Below are 15,027 nucleotides of genomic sequence, written 5' to 3'. Positions count from 1 at the left end.
TAGTTCCACTAGGGTATCATTTAGAGTCTATATCCCCAATCATATCCCCATTAAACCATGTGATCAAACAGTTGTTGGGGTTGTATTTCATTTATTTAATTAATTAAATTAGAATATTTTTTTGAAAATTTTATTTAGTCAATTTAGAATATTTTTCTTGGTTACAAAAATCACGTTCTTTCCCTCCCCTCTTTCCACTTCTTTCCATACTCAACACACAATTCAACTGGGTTTTACATGTCATTGGTCAAGACCAATTCCATATTATTGATGTTTGTACTAGGGTAATCATTTAGAGTCTACATCCCCAATCATAGCCCCTCAACCCATGTAATCAAGGAGTTATTTTTTCTTCTGCATTTCTACTCCCACAGTTCTTTCTCTGGATGTAGATAATGTTCTTTCTCATAAGTCCCTCGGAGTTGTTCAGGATTACTGCATTGCCACTAATGGAGAAGTCCATTACGTTCGATTATACCACAGTATATCAATCTCTGTGTACAATGTTCTCCTGGTTCTGCTCCTCTCGCTCTGCATCACTTCCTGGAGGTTGTTCCAGTCTCCATGGAACTTCTCCACTTTATTATTCCTTTTAGCACAATAGTACTCCATCACCAACATATACCACAATTTGTTCAGCCATTCCCCAATTGATGGGAATCCCCTCATTTTCCAATTTTTAGCCACCACAAAGAGCGCAGCTATGAATATTCTTGTACAAGTCTTTTTGTCCATTATCTCTTTGGGGTACAGACCCAGCAGTGCTATGGCTGGATCAAAGGGCAGACAGCACCAGTAATGAATTAATGCCCCTACTTTGCCACATCCCCTCCAGTATTCATTACTTTCCTTTGCTGTCATGTTAGCCAATCTGCTAGGTGTGAGGTGATACCTCAGAGTTGTTTTGATTTGCATCTCTCTGATTATAAGAGATCTAGAACACTTTTTCATGTGCTTATTAATAGTTTTGAATTCTTTAACTGAAGATTGCCTTTTCATGTCCCTGGCCCATTTATCAATTGGAGAATGGCTTGATTTTTTTGTATAATTGATTTAGCTCTTTGTAAATTTTTTGAGTAATTAGACCTTTTTCAGAGGTTTTTGTTATGAAGATTGTTTCCCAATTTATTACTTCAAGAAGGGAACATTTTAATAGAAGTCATATAGGTAATAAAGGGAAGAGTTATAATTCCAACAAAATCCTCTGATTATGTCTACTTCATCACATCCCTGATCACTGTACACATATTTTTCTCATCTCATTTAGTAGAAATAATAAGAAGGACTCTTTGCTATGGGTTTTTTGATGCCCAAATGAGATAACCTCTAAAATAGTTTGTAAACCTTCAGGTGACTTTTCAATAATGTTATCTATATAAATGTTTTATGTAAAAATAAAAACAAAAAGTAAGTTACTTGGTATATATTTGTTGCTTTAATGAGTTAGTTTTTTCAGGATTTAAATATTTTCCTACATAAATTAAAAAAAATAAAAATCAAGAGAGTAAGTGGATTTACTTTGCAGTTAAGATTATGAAAGTTTATAGTGTTTTTTAAAAATGATAAAGACTCTTTCATGACTGTTGAAGCAGTTGTGTAGTGCAGTAGATAAAATGATGGACCTGGATTTTGGAAGATAAGATTTCAGATTTAGCTTCAGACACTAGCGATATGATCTTGGTCACCTTAACTGCTTTCTGAGAGTTTATCAAATGATAATAATAAGAACCCCATTCTCCCTGAGCTGTGTTGAGATTAAATGAGATAATGTTTATTATGTGCTTTACAGACATTAAGACACTCTGTAAATGTATGAGTATTAAAATAAACATGTGAGGTCATTAGGATCTCAGTTGCTAAGGACAGGTTCACATTACCTTTAAGGCCAGCTAGAATCTTGGGAGGACCTCCTGGTAAGGAATTCTGAGAAACCTGAGAAGTTGTTGGTTTTCAACTGCCAAGACACTCTTAGAGGAATTTTACTCTGAGAAGAGGCTGGAGTTTTTGCTACCTGGAAAACTGGGAAAACAGTAGCAGCTGAAAGAGGAAAGCAGGTTAGAGTGTCAGAAATAAGCTTGAGGAGAAGGCCAACAAAAAGTGAAGGAGAGTCTGTTTTTCCTCTGGGTGGCTGCAGAGACAAGTAGGCCATTTGAGGCCTACCAAGCCTACTGAAGCCTGACCTCAGCCTGAAAAGCTGGCAGTTGGCAGAGTGAGAAAACAACCAAACTGATTCAAAGCTGGAAGAGAAATACAGAGAAAGTAAACTTAATTATTTCTCTATTAGGATTATAAATTACTATAGGATATTTGGTATAGACCCTGGGTATTAGTGATAGAATAAGGACTTTTAAGGAGGCTCAGGGAAACTTGAGAAAGGAGATGATTCTAGAGAATCAGAGGTTTGAGTTAAGTTTAGATTTCTTTTTAGATTAGGGAATAAATCCTAAATCCTTTGTTTTTCCTTTCCTACCTTAATCCTTTCAAGAATTATTAAATAGACTTCATTAATGTCTTCAAGTAGTTTTACTCAGCCATAATCTGACAACCAAAAACAGAGATAAGAAAGATACTGTATCCCAATTTCCAACTAACAATTCCTAGCATTACATAAAGAATACTATTGATGATGATGATCAATCAATAAGCATTTATTAAATACCAACTATTATTAAACACTCTGACAACTCATGAAGATACCAAAAGAAGTAAAATATAATCCCTGCCTTCAAGGAGTTAATGGTGATGATGATGATGATGATGATGATGATGATGATAGCATTATTATTTGAAGAATCATGGGCTTAGAACTGAAAGGTACCTCACAGACTATCTAATTCAATAACATAATTTTGAAAATGAGGAAACAGGCCTAGAAAAGTTACTTGGTGTCATATATAATTAGCAGAATTGGAAAGAGGTTAACTGACACCAAATCAAGGACTCTTTGCTACTTTTTTTATTTAAAAAAGTAAAAAGATTTGAAATTGAAATTATTTGAAATTGAAAAGAATAAAAGGATATGAAATTATATCAAAAAGAGAAATGTACTAGGACTAACAAGGTAAGGTCTAGCTCCTAACCTTATTGAATATGTAACATTAAGCAAACTGTTGCTTCTCCCTCCTACAGAGCCATCTCTTTTGATTTCAACTGTCATCAAACTTTAACATTTAATCTACTGGTGTAGTTAATTTACTGATAACGAGTTCTTTACTGCTGTCTCTTACTGCTGTACCAATTGAGTCCCCATTGATGCTATAGGTATATTCTTATTGCTGAGGCCCAAGACTCACTAACTATTATTGCCCTCATTGTAGAGCCTTTAACAAGTCCCTCAATGGAAATTTCGTCTAATTGTTATTTTTCTTTTCTCAGAGACCTGAGGTCTCAGTATCATTCTCATTAGGGAAGCCATATCTTCCAACATATTGTTTCTTTTGGCTCTGATTCATCAACCTCTGTGTCCTCTTGTTTTCAAGAAAGAAAAAAAAAACTACATGGAATTAAATATAGAAAATAATTCCCCATCAAAGAGCAAAACTAAAATCACTAGGCCTAAGGATAAAGATACACAGCTAAGACTGACATGAAGAAAGAAAAACAACTTCTTAATGATTAAAACTAAAAAAAATTATAAGTGGGACAAACTGACTCAAAAATAGAGTGATCTTGTTCTAACTGGAATTCTTCAAGGAAAATCTGGATGGCTACTTGCAAAATATGTTGTAGATAGGACTTTTATCCGAATATGATTTTGTCCCTCTAACCCTGAGGTTTTATAATTTGCAGTGACAATTTCTCCTCTAATTAGGAAGAATTTAAATGAGCAAGTACATGAGCTAGGACCACTCATTACTCTTTCCTCTTGATATTTGACTAAAAGAGCATTTAATTACTTAAGATTATCTATTAATTAGACTAGTAGCTATTCGCGCTCCCTGAATGCCTCTTCGTAAAAAGATTCTTGACTTTTAGGATCACAGGCTTTAGATCTGAAAGATTCCTTAAAGATCATCTAATCCAAGCTGCTTGTTTTACAGATAAAGAAATGGGAGTGCAGAGAGGTCAACTAACCTGTGGGTCCTAAGCAGAAGAACAAGACTTCAATTGGGATCTTTTGACTTCAAAAGCAATGCTCCTGACATGATAGAAAGACTACTTTTCCATTTAATGATTTAAAAGTGTAATTACAACTGAAAATAAAAGATCTTTAAGAAAATGGAGCGTTATATCTTCATATCCTTCCAGTGATGAAAATTTAACCTTTTAAAGACATGAAATACAAGACTAGGAAGATTAGAATAAGGTCAAAAAATTATAGTCTTTCAAAAGTCAATTCCGGTGTTGAACAACATGCATTGTTGTTGTTGTTGTTGTTTTTACCGTTCTATCTTTGCTTATATGTTTGGGATGTCCAATATGTACTTTTTTTCTTCTTACTTCTATGGCCACCTCATCTTTCAATTCATTCTTCACACAACTGCAAAACTGATATTCTTTAATCACAGATCTGACAATGTCACTTCCTCATTCAACAACAGTTGAATTGCAGTGGTTCCCATTGACTCTAGAATAATGAGGCAGTGGAATGCTCACTGGCTCTAGAGTCAAAGGTCCTGGGTTGAAATGCCATTTATTTTACGAAATACTTGTAAGTCCTTAAGGAAGTCACTTGAGTTGCAAGGGATTTAAGTTTTCTTTTCTGTAAAATAAGTATGTGGGAGCAGCTGTATTTTTAAGAATTTTCTAGCTCTAGATCTATGAGGTAAGAATCTTATAATTAACATAATCCTCAGCCTGCCATTTAGATTTCTGTTCCCTGGATACCTACTTGTCTAGTCTTAAAACATCTTTCTCCCTTGCACATAATTTCCCGTTCTAAGCAAATGGTCTACTAGTTATTCCCCATACATCATATTTCATCTACCATCTCTATGCCATTTCATACTTTACATGCCATTACATATCTGGAATAGTCTCCCTCCTCAATCTCCCCTTGCAGTATAGTGTATGTTATTATCTTCCAAAGACAGCTCATTGTTTGAAAGCATAGCTTCTACAGAAGACTTTTCTTGATTCCTCCAATTATCCCTCCTTCCTCCTTTCTGCTTCCCCTTCTTCCTTCAGAGCCTTTCTCCATCCTTTTCTACTGAACTTTCATCCTTTTTACCTTCCTATTTTCCTCCCCCCTTCCCTCCCTCCCTCTCTCTCCCCCCTTCCTTCCATCCTTCCTTCCTTCCTTCCTTCCTTCCTTCCTTCCTTCCTTCCTTTCTTCCTTCCTTCCTTCCATCCTTTTCCTTCCTTCCTTTCTTCCTTCCTTCCATCCTTCTATCCTTCCTTCCTTCCTTCCTTCCTTCCTTCCTTCCTTCCTTCCTTCCTTCCTAAATTCCTTCCTTCCTACCTTCTTTCTACCTTTCTACCTTCCCTCTTCCTTCTTACCTTCCTTTCTTCCTTCCTACCTTCCTTCTTTTCTTCTTCCCCTTCCCTTCCTCCTTGTCCTCCTGTTCTTCCTCCTCCTCCTTCTTCTTCCACACACATAAACAAATTCACATATTTTGACTTTTATATGTTTTTCTCATTGTGTGTATTTGCAACCCAAATAGAATGTAAACACCTGGAGAAAAAGGATTATTTCATTTTGGAATTTTATTTTCTGTAGAAAAATGAATATGGATATGGAAACATTTCATAGTGTCCATCACATATTAAGTACTTAATAAATATTGATTAAATTGAATTAACATATATTTAAAATCAAAATATATAGTCAAAGATGACACTAAAGTCTCAATAAAGCATGTTTATAGATACTAATATGAATTAAAGTAAATGAAACACTACTAATCCATTTATTTTAGAGTCAGACTAAATGTGTTTTTAGAAATTGTCTACTGTCCCCCTCACTTCACAGGTGAGGAATTGAGGCCCTTAGAAACAAAATAGTTTGCCCAATGTCACATACTAATTTGTGACAAAACAATGCAGTTTTCCTAACCCAGTTCTCTTTCCACTCCACTGCCCAATGCCTCTACTATGCAAGGAAAAAGCAAAGTGATAACTGTATGAAGATGAACCTTAAGTAGTTCCCATTATCCTGGTATTTTCTACCATTAAAATAAAAAAAAATCATCTGCATTGCCAGCTGATGTGATTTAAAGCATATACAATATAATTACAGCATTGCTATACTAATGATCCTTATTTATGAAGTATACAATTCTTAGTCTATGCCACCAAAGAGCCATTTTTCTGAACAATTGTGCACAAGCTTATACCTGGTAGTTTCTTTCAGGGAGCATCAGCATCATTAGCATAAATTAAAGAGGTTCCAGTAGAATATCAATATGATAAAAAGATACAAATGGAAATATAATGAGACCAAGAATTAGAGAAAGCCAAAATACAATGTAAAAATAGCTAGAAGCAAATTTGAGCTTTACTTACTTGGGAGCTCCAATTTTATGCTAAAATGAACGTTGAATCCCTTAATTCAATTCAGCAAATGTGCATAGAGCATATGGAGCATCAACTTCAGGTTCTCAGTGCTCAGCACTCTGTTAGGATGGGAGTCGGTGAATCCAAAAATATCTATGACATGTTTCTTGATCCCAGTTAACTTGCCCTCTTCTAGGACGTATATGGTTTTGTTGTCATTCATCCTTTGTTTTTGAAAAAAAGGATTAGTGAGACTTAGGGAGATGCCTTGGCTTGCATAGGAATCGGATTTAAGTGAGGCAGAGGTGCACAGAGTCACCAGCCTCACTTTCTCAGTCAGAGAAGTCCATCCACAACACAAAAGTCAAGACAATTGGTGATGGGCCGAGGATGCAGTGAATGATCTTGGCATCTTTTCCTAACCTGCCTAAACATCTATTGACTAAACTCTATGTCATTCACAGCCCCTGTTTCAGCCACTTTCACAGCCCATGTATCAAACTGTTCTCATCCAACTTCTCCACCAGGGGAAGTCATCCCAGGCTTTAAATCCCCCTAATTCATGAGTGGGTCTAAGGCCTACAGGTTGCCCTCAGGCTGGGTTAGCCCATCTGCTGAGACTGCTTTTACTAGAGGGTGGCCACTGAACATGCTACAGCTTCTTGATGCCACAGGTGAGAGAGGGTGAAAGGTGGACCTGAAAGGTGGACGGGAAGTCCTGAAATGGCTCAGCAAGTTCTTACAACAAAGGAACTATTCCTCCCTAAAACAAAACAAAACATAATATTTATATAAATAAATAAATGAAAGAAGGAATGGTTTAATAAAAAAAGTTCAATTTATAGTCATAAAAACTAGAGACTTTTTGATCTTTGGAAAATCAATTCATTTCACAATAACTTGAGCAGCAATTCTTGGACTCTTAAGTAGTATAGATGTATTGAAAAAGAGGAACATGATATGACTTACATCATATTATATCACAAGCCTTCCCTTGCCATTAAGTAATTTTTTCAAAATATTTCAAAAAATTACAAGGTCTTCTTAGCCTACTTAAATTTAAAACTAATAAAGTACAAACTACATGCAGTGGTTCTATGCAAAGCATGAGGAACACAGAGACAAAATTAAAAACAGTTCATGTCCTCATGGAGTTTACAGATAAGTATATGCAGATAATTTGGGGAATACTGACAATTTAGCATCATAAAAGACTTCCTGTAAGGGAATGAGAATGAACCAAACCTTGAAGGCAGTTATGGATTCTAACAGCTGAGAATAAGGAAGGAGAAAATCCCAGGTGAGATTAACATTTAGGCCTACATTCTAAATCCAATACATTATTAGTCAAGTGCTCTCTCTCCATTGTGCCATTTTTCTTTCATAATACTATCTACCTTGCCCCATCCTAATTTCATCCTGTCTCCCCTGTCTTTGGGAAAAGAGATGATAAACACACATGAACAAGTAATATAATTCAACAAGATAGGAAGCATCAAATTCAAAGGCTGATAATAAAGACTTTAAAAAGTCAGGGGAATTATTAAATTTTACAAAAGCTTCATGGTAAAGATGGGCCTTGAAAAATGTCAGTATAAACTGGAAAATATTTTATAGAAAGTATCCTCTGACAAAGGCCTAATTTATCAACTATACACACATGTATACATATGTATATGTGATATTGTATCAGATTTATAAGATTTGTAAGGTAATTCTCAGATGAAGAAATTAAAACTATCTTTAATGATATGAAAAAATGTTCTGACATTTTTGATTACAGAAATGAAAATTAAAATAACTCTGAGGTACCATCTCATACCTATCAGACTGGCTACTATGATAAAAAAAGAAAATGTCAAATTCTGGCAAGGATGTGGGAAAATTGGAACACTAATATACTATTTGGTGGGACTGTGAACTGATAAAATTGTTCTGGAAAAAATTTGGAACCGTGCCCAAAAAACCATGAAGCTATACATGTCCTTTAACCCAGCAATACCAATACAAACAAGTTTTGTTTGCCAGAGAGATCAAAGGTAGAAGCAAGGGCCAACTTGTACAAAAATATTCATAGCAGCTTTTTTTGTGGTAGCAAAGAACTGGAAACTAAAGGGATTTCCATCAATTGGGAAACGGCTGAATAAGTTATTTTCTATGATTAAATATTATTTTGCCATAATATATGACAAACAGGACAATTGCAAAAACAACTTGGAAAGAGTTATATGAAGGGATGCTAAGTGAAATGGTAAGAACCAGGAGAACACTATGAACAGTATCAGCAATAATGTAGGATGATCAATTACAAACGATTCAACTATTATCGGTAAAACAAGAATCAAGGACAATTCCAAAGAACTCCTGACAAAAAAAGTCTATCCATAACCATAGAAGGAACTGTTTATCACTCTTCACTTTATTTCCTCCATGAATTTTTATCTAGCATAAGCAATATGTATTTTTTAACAACATGATGATCACGGAGTTGTGTATTGTATATTAACACATATTCAACCTATATTATATTAATTGCCATCTTGAGGAGAAGTGAAAGGAAGAAAACATGGATCACAAAATGCCAAAAAAAGATTATTAAAATTGGATCCCCTGTAATCTGAAAATATATACACATATAAAATGAAATATGCAATATCCAAAAACCATTAATAAAGCAAAGAAAATGCATTGTACCTTTACCTTTGTTTAAGGTGGGAGGTTGGAAGGAATGAAATACATGTGAAAATTTTGGTATAGAGTTTTGTAGCTTGCTAAGATCAGGTACTTATTAAGTTATAGAGTTGAGATTCCAATCCAGTTCACCTGACTAGAATAGTGTTCCTTCCCATACTAAATGAATTTAGGATTCCTAATCTTAGTGACTAGTGAAATCCAAGAGTAACATTCTTATCTCTTAACTGGAAACTCTTTTCCACCAACTCAACCAACCTTTGTAGAGAGAGACCTTCAGAAATAAGTCATGTATCATGATGAGAAATGATTTATAATGGAGTGGCAAACTATGGCCCAAACTTCCAGGAACCTCCGTCCCCCAATATTAATGTGCAAATTCTCCCTAGCTAGCTGAATACTCCACTTTGGGAGGCTTTTAGTACCAGCATCTACTCTAATTCCATGGTCCATTTCTCCATCAGTTACATGTTCAGAGATGCTGAAAGAGCGAGCACGTCCTCACCCAGTTTCTTATGCCACAAAGGTATAAAACTCAAACCATGTTTCACTTATATGCTATCTTCAATTTTATACTCCAGAGTCTAGATTTCACATCAAACCAGGCTTCTGATTTCATCACTGCGAGAACTCTCCTTGAGCAGATTGCAAGTCGACTCTAATTATGTAGCTCAATCACAGTGAGTAGGTGGAGGCTCAGAGAGCTTAAGAAACATGTTCGTGGTCACACAGGTATTACGTTTACAAGGCCGGATTTGAACTCTGTTTCTCCTGACTCCACGGGCTGCCTGCTGCTCATGGTCCCTTGCTTTCTCTCTCATTATTTAATAATAGAATGCATTAAAATGGTACAGCGTGCTAAAAGGACCAAAGGAGAGCCCAGATGCTCGGAATCAGGCATTCGCTCCATTCCAGGCTGGAGGATTTTCAGGTTCCAGGGGAAGAAAGGAAGAACGGCTTACAAAATTTCGTGATTAAACCATGAGTTTGTCGTCAGCAGTAATTAGAAGAATCTGGGAGCCGGCTGGTCAGCAGTTGTACTTGTCAGCCCTTAACCAGTTGGAAATCGCCTCAGGGATGCAGGCATCACTTCTCCTAACTCAGATTGAAGGAAGACTGCAGGCAGGCAAGCCTTCCACCGCTGCAAAGACATGAAGCATCTTGTTACTTACTTAAGCAGCTTTGGCCACAGTTTTCTAGCAAGATAATTGTCGAAGCCAAGATACAGGGATGGGGTTTAGATTAGACATGTTTACATGATTTGTCCAATATGGTTACTGATGATGGAAGAGACGGATCGATTTTTACACTGTCATTTACTAAAATACAAAGGGAAGGAAAGAGATCTTGCAGGGCAATTAAGCGGGTCCTGAAATGATCACAATGGACACTTGAGATGGCTTAATAGAGCTGGCTCTCCCATGCAGGCCTTTCACTCCTATAGGCTCTGCCACGAGTTCGGGGGGAGGTCATGTCACGACCCAGTTTTCTCTTGAGGTCAGCAATGATGCCTTCTGTCTCTATTGCCCCTGGCAGGTATCCTCCTGGCTGACTCTAAATTCACTTGCTCTAGGAGGGGAAGAGAGAACTCCTGAGCTTACAATTCAAAAATTTAGTCTGCATTCTACAATATGTACATGATGGGATGTGACTGGTGACAAAACAAACAAACAGAAACAACCCGGAATATAGAGAGCAGGCAGCATCTTGGGGCTTGTCTTAAAAACAAGCAGCTCTCTAATGACGCATTAAGGCATAACGGAACGCTGTCCAGTATTCAGTGAAAATAATTTGGGGTATAAAACCCATTAAAAGAAAGCAAACCATGGATGGGGGACATTATTCAAAATCCATAGCAAAAGCCTAGCATCACGGAGTGACGGGCAGTTACATGGAATGGGAAACTGGGCCACATAAAAGCATTTTCTGACGCTCTAATATATTCTAAAATAAGATCTCCCATTATCCTTCCACCCGACATGAAAGGATTATGTACTCCCAGGACCAAAAACTTTTAAAAAATGATCTTCCTGTACATGAAAACAGTCAGGCTTTATTTATAAATTCTTCTAATCAAATTGACTCCAGCAGCTGAAAATGGGGAGAATAAAGGCAGCTTAAGCAGAGACACAAGGGTTTTTTGCTTCTTGTTATTGTTTCCTTTTTAACATAAGCACTTTGTTTCCCATTAAGAGTTTTCTTTGTATTCTAAATGACATAATTCTCATTGAAATCAATAAGAAAGGCCGAGTTTTAGCTGGTGCTTATTTTAAACTACCTTGAACTGAAAGATTGGGGTGGGACAGGAGGTCGGGCACATGGGGTGGGAGTGTTCTTTCTTCGGATCCTGTTGACACCTATAATAACTGAGGCTTTTAATGATTAACACCACTCATCAGCTCTGTTCCTTCCTGCTAATGTATCATAAAGGTCTCCTGCTGCTCCCAGCAGTGCCCTACTAATTCAGTACACTAGCAAAATTAGCAGCGGGAAATAAACCTTTGTAATTTCCTTCATTTATAAATAGCATTGTTCATTCAGGAAAGGAGAGCGGCTCCCACAGTAATTGGGCCCGTGCTAAGAAGTTACTTGCTCTCTATCAGACTTAAAAAAATCAATAGAAATGAATACACATACAATTAAATATTGAATTAAGTAGCCAACTGATAGCAGAATTCTTTTCCTTTTAGAACTCTTCTGGATTCCTCTCTTGGGGGAGGTCTATTGTGCTGGTGTTTCTTAGCAAGCATTCCATAACTCTAATGGGCTTTGAAGTTGCCATTGGAGGGAGTGGAGGAACAGATGGAGCATGAATAAACCCATACTGCTGTCTTTTTACTCTCAACAAAAGCAATTTTTCTTTGCAAAATAGTTAATATTTAATGCCATTTGCATAAGCAAGTCGATTCCAGAGAATATAGACATGCATGCATGCAGACATACATGTATATACATTTATATGCATACATGTACACACATGCACATATAAACAACAAGGATGGAATGTCTAGGAGGCCAGGGCATATAAATCTCTGATTTTTATTAGGATGATATAAAACTTTAACTCAGGTACACCCTATAAGAAATGCAATACATCAGATTCAGAATTTATTAGGAGGCTGATACACTCAAAGAACTCAGTGAATTAAAACCTCAACAAACTTTCATTACCTTGCAATAACTGTGACACCGATCTTAAAACATACCTTCTTCTATCTCTGCCCTCACTCTAAGTGCAAAATATCATTAAGGGAATGAATTTATGACAATAAGCCACAGCCAAAAGCACCGGAGGCACCATATAAAGGAAAAGAAGCAGGATATGCAGTCCTCAAGGAGAAACATTTGAAAAACAAAAAGGCGAGATGGAAAAGGGTTAATCAAAAACATATTTTATGTACAGATTTATTTTTAAGCAGACAGAATTTTAAAAGCACTGTGTTTAATGTTGGGATTGTTTTGCTAAATTGTTTTCCACTAGCAATATAATTTGCTTGAGATGTTAAGAGTTTTAGGAAATAAGGATGAATGAACATTGATATCTCAGGGAGAAAGTTACTCTCTCTTTTCATTAGGACTGTATGAAGGGCAGCATTGGTATATGCAGTCATAAAAGGAAACTCATCAAATTGAAAACTCAATTACACCCCACGTGTATGTTTTTGTTTTGTTCTTAGATAAGGAATACCATGAAATTACAATTTGTTTTAAAATCATGATCTTTAATTTTAAAACTTTTTTTTCTTTCATTAGAATCCCCCACTCATAGAATCTAAGAGTTGAAAGAGATTTCCGAGACCATCTAGTGTGACCCATCCATGAATAAGAAACACTTTCTACGATATAACCAACAAATGGTTACCCAGTTCTTCTTAGAGAGCTCCAAGGAAGAATCCACTTATTCTTATGGCAGCCCATTACACTTTTTTTTTTGGTAGCCCTTGCTTTTTGGAAGTGATTCCTCATACCTTGTCTAAATCTATCTCGCCAGACCTTCCCTTGCTTCTAGGTGTTCCCTCTGATATCTGTAAATAAGAAAAAAATAACAAAAAATCATCTCACCTTTCTTTTAAATTGCAACCCTTCAACTACGTAAAGATTATCATATTTCTTTTCCCAACACACATACACACACACACACACACACACACACACACACACACACACACACCTTATCCCAAGTCTTCCCTTCCCTTCTCCAAGCTAAACATCCCTACTTCCTTCATCTGACATTGTTGTCTCCTCTGGATGGACTCTACTGTGTCTCTCTTCTTTGTAAAATATTGGGTGCTAAATTTGGTGCTAAGAAAATTAAAACCTTTAAACACGTCTTTCATTTTTTCCAAAAAGAAGCCCAGTTTAATTTAGGAGAGAACAAATATTGTAAAATGATTCTGTCCATTATGCATTAGATTGAGAGGAGCAGTGGATTCAAAATGTTTTGCCTTTGCTGAGGCCTTTAATTCTTGTACATGTGAAAGGCTCATTTGTAAAGTCATCAAATCATATCTATTGCTAGTAAGTGGAATTGAACATTTCTGTCCAAAATGTAGATGATAATGAATGCATCTACATTACAGGATTGTTGAAAGTGTTTAACACAGTGTTTGGCACATAGTAAGCACTTAATAAATGCTTCTTTCTTTCTTTCTCTTTCTTTCTTTCTTTCTTTCTTTCTTTCTTTCTTTCTTTCTTTCTTTCTTTCTTTCTTTCTTTCTTTCTTTCTTTCTTTCTTTCTTTCTTTCTTTCTTTCTCTTTCTTTCTTTCTTTCTCTTTCTTTCTTTCTTTCTTTCTTTCTTTCTTTCTTTCTTTCTTTCTTTCTTTCTTTCTTTCTTTCTTTCTTTCTTTCTTTCTTTCTTTCTTTCTTTCTTTCTTTCTTTCTCTTTCTTTCTTTCTTTCTCTTTCTTTCTTTCTTTCTTTCTTTCTTTCTTCCTTTCTTTCTTTCTTTCTTTCTTTCTTTCCTTAATCCCTTTTCCATTTTTCTGAGAGTGCATTGAAATCCCAGAGTAGTAATTTACATTTCTCTGATTATTAGTGACTTGGAGCATTTTCTAAAGACTATTTATAGCTTATAATTCCTCCTATTGAAAATAAATTTTCATATCATTTGATCATTTGTTTACTGCAAAATCATGTGGAATTTTTTAATGGAAGCTCTGTTCTACTAATAACATTGCCCTTCAGGGTTATTGTGAGGTTCAAATAAAATAATTGTCCAGTGCTTAGCACAATGCCAGCACAAAATAGGCACTATGTAAATGTTAGCTATTATTAGTATTGGTTTTACTTTGACCAAAATTACTCTTGATTCTGAATTCTTAATCATTCATTACTTCTAAGGAAATGGTGGTCTTCACTTACCAGTTTACCACTGTTGGCAGCCTTTATCCTTAACCATTTACATAAGGCAGAATTATAATTTGGTACTTCCTTGCTTGTGGATGATTATTGAGTTAAGGTGTTGGGTTCTGCGTTGAAGGGGTGAAGAATGATTGGATTGAAGCTCTGACCATCTGTTCAAAAATCTGGCAGAATCTTTAGAAATCTCATTTACCCTTTGCCAAATGTGTAACCCAAGAGTTGGATCAGATCTGTCACAGACCTTGAACAACAATTTGTTCCAAACTCTCCCAAGTCCCAGGAGACTGAAGGCTTTAGGGAAGTTAGCAAGGACATTTATCAGTTTCTGACTAGCCCCAAGTATTTATTGCAAAGAATAAAGGACAAATTCACAAAAGAGGTTAGTTCTGATTTTCCTTCCTACCTCATTGTCCAGCTAAAATATCTCTGTGAATTCCTCACAAATTTCTCATTCTTACCAAAAAGAAAAGCACCAAAAAGTATCTTAAAAGGCAAAGACTTTTATCAACTTTCTTTCCCTTCCTCCTCGCTCTTTCCTTC

At 36.0% G+C, this 15,027-nt stretch overlaps 1 long non-coding RNA gene across 1 annotated transcript; it reads left to right on the top strand.

Annotated features, from left to right (window-relative positions):
* The first annotated feature begins 1,716 nt into the window (after nt 1-1,716).
* Nucleotides 1,717-4,219, top strand: LOC103102033 (uncharacterized). Its single transcript, XR_468859.3, has 2 exons — nt 1,717-2,259; nt 4,041-4,219. It is a non-coding gene; the product is annotated as an uncharacterized LOC103102033 (long non-coding RNA).
* The last annotated feature ends 10,808 nt before the right edge of the window (nt 4,220-15,027 follow it).

Source organism: Monodelphis domestica, chromosome 6 (genome assembly GCF_027887165.1).
Source record: "Monodelphis domestica isolate mMonDom1 chromosome 6, mMonDom1.pri, whole genome shotgun sequence".
Classification (NCBI taxonomy): domain Eukaryota; kingdom Metazoa; phylum Chordata; class Mammalia; order Didelphimorphia; family Didelphidae; genus Monodelphis; species Monodelphis domestica.
This window is presented reverse-complemented; position numbering and strand designations above follow the sequence as displayed.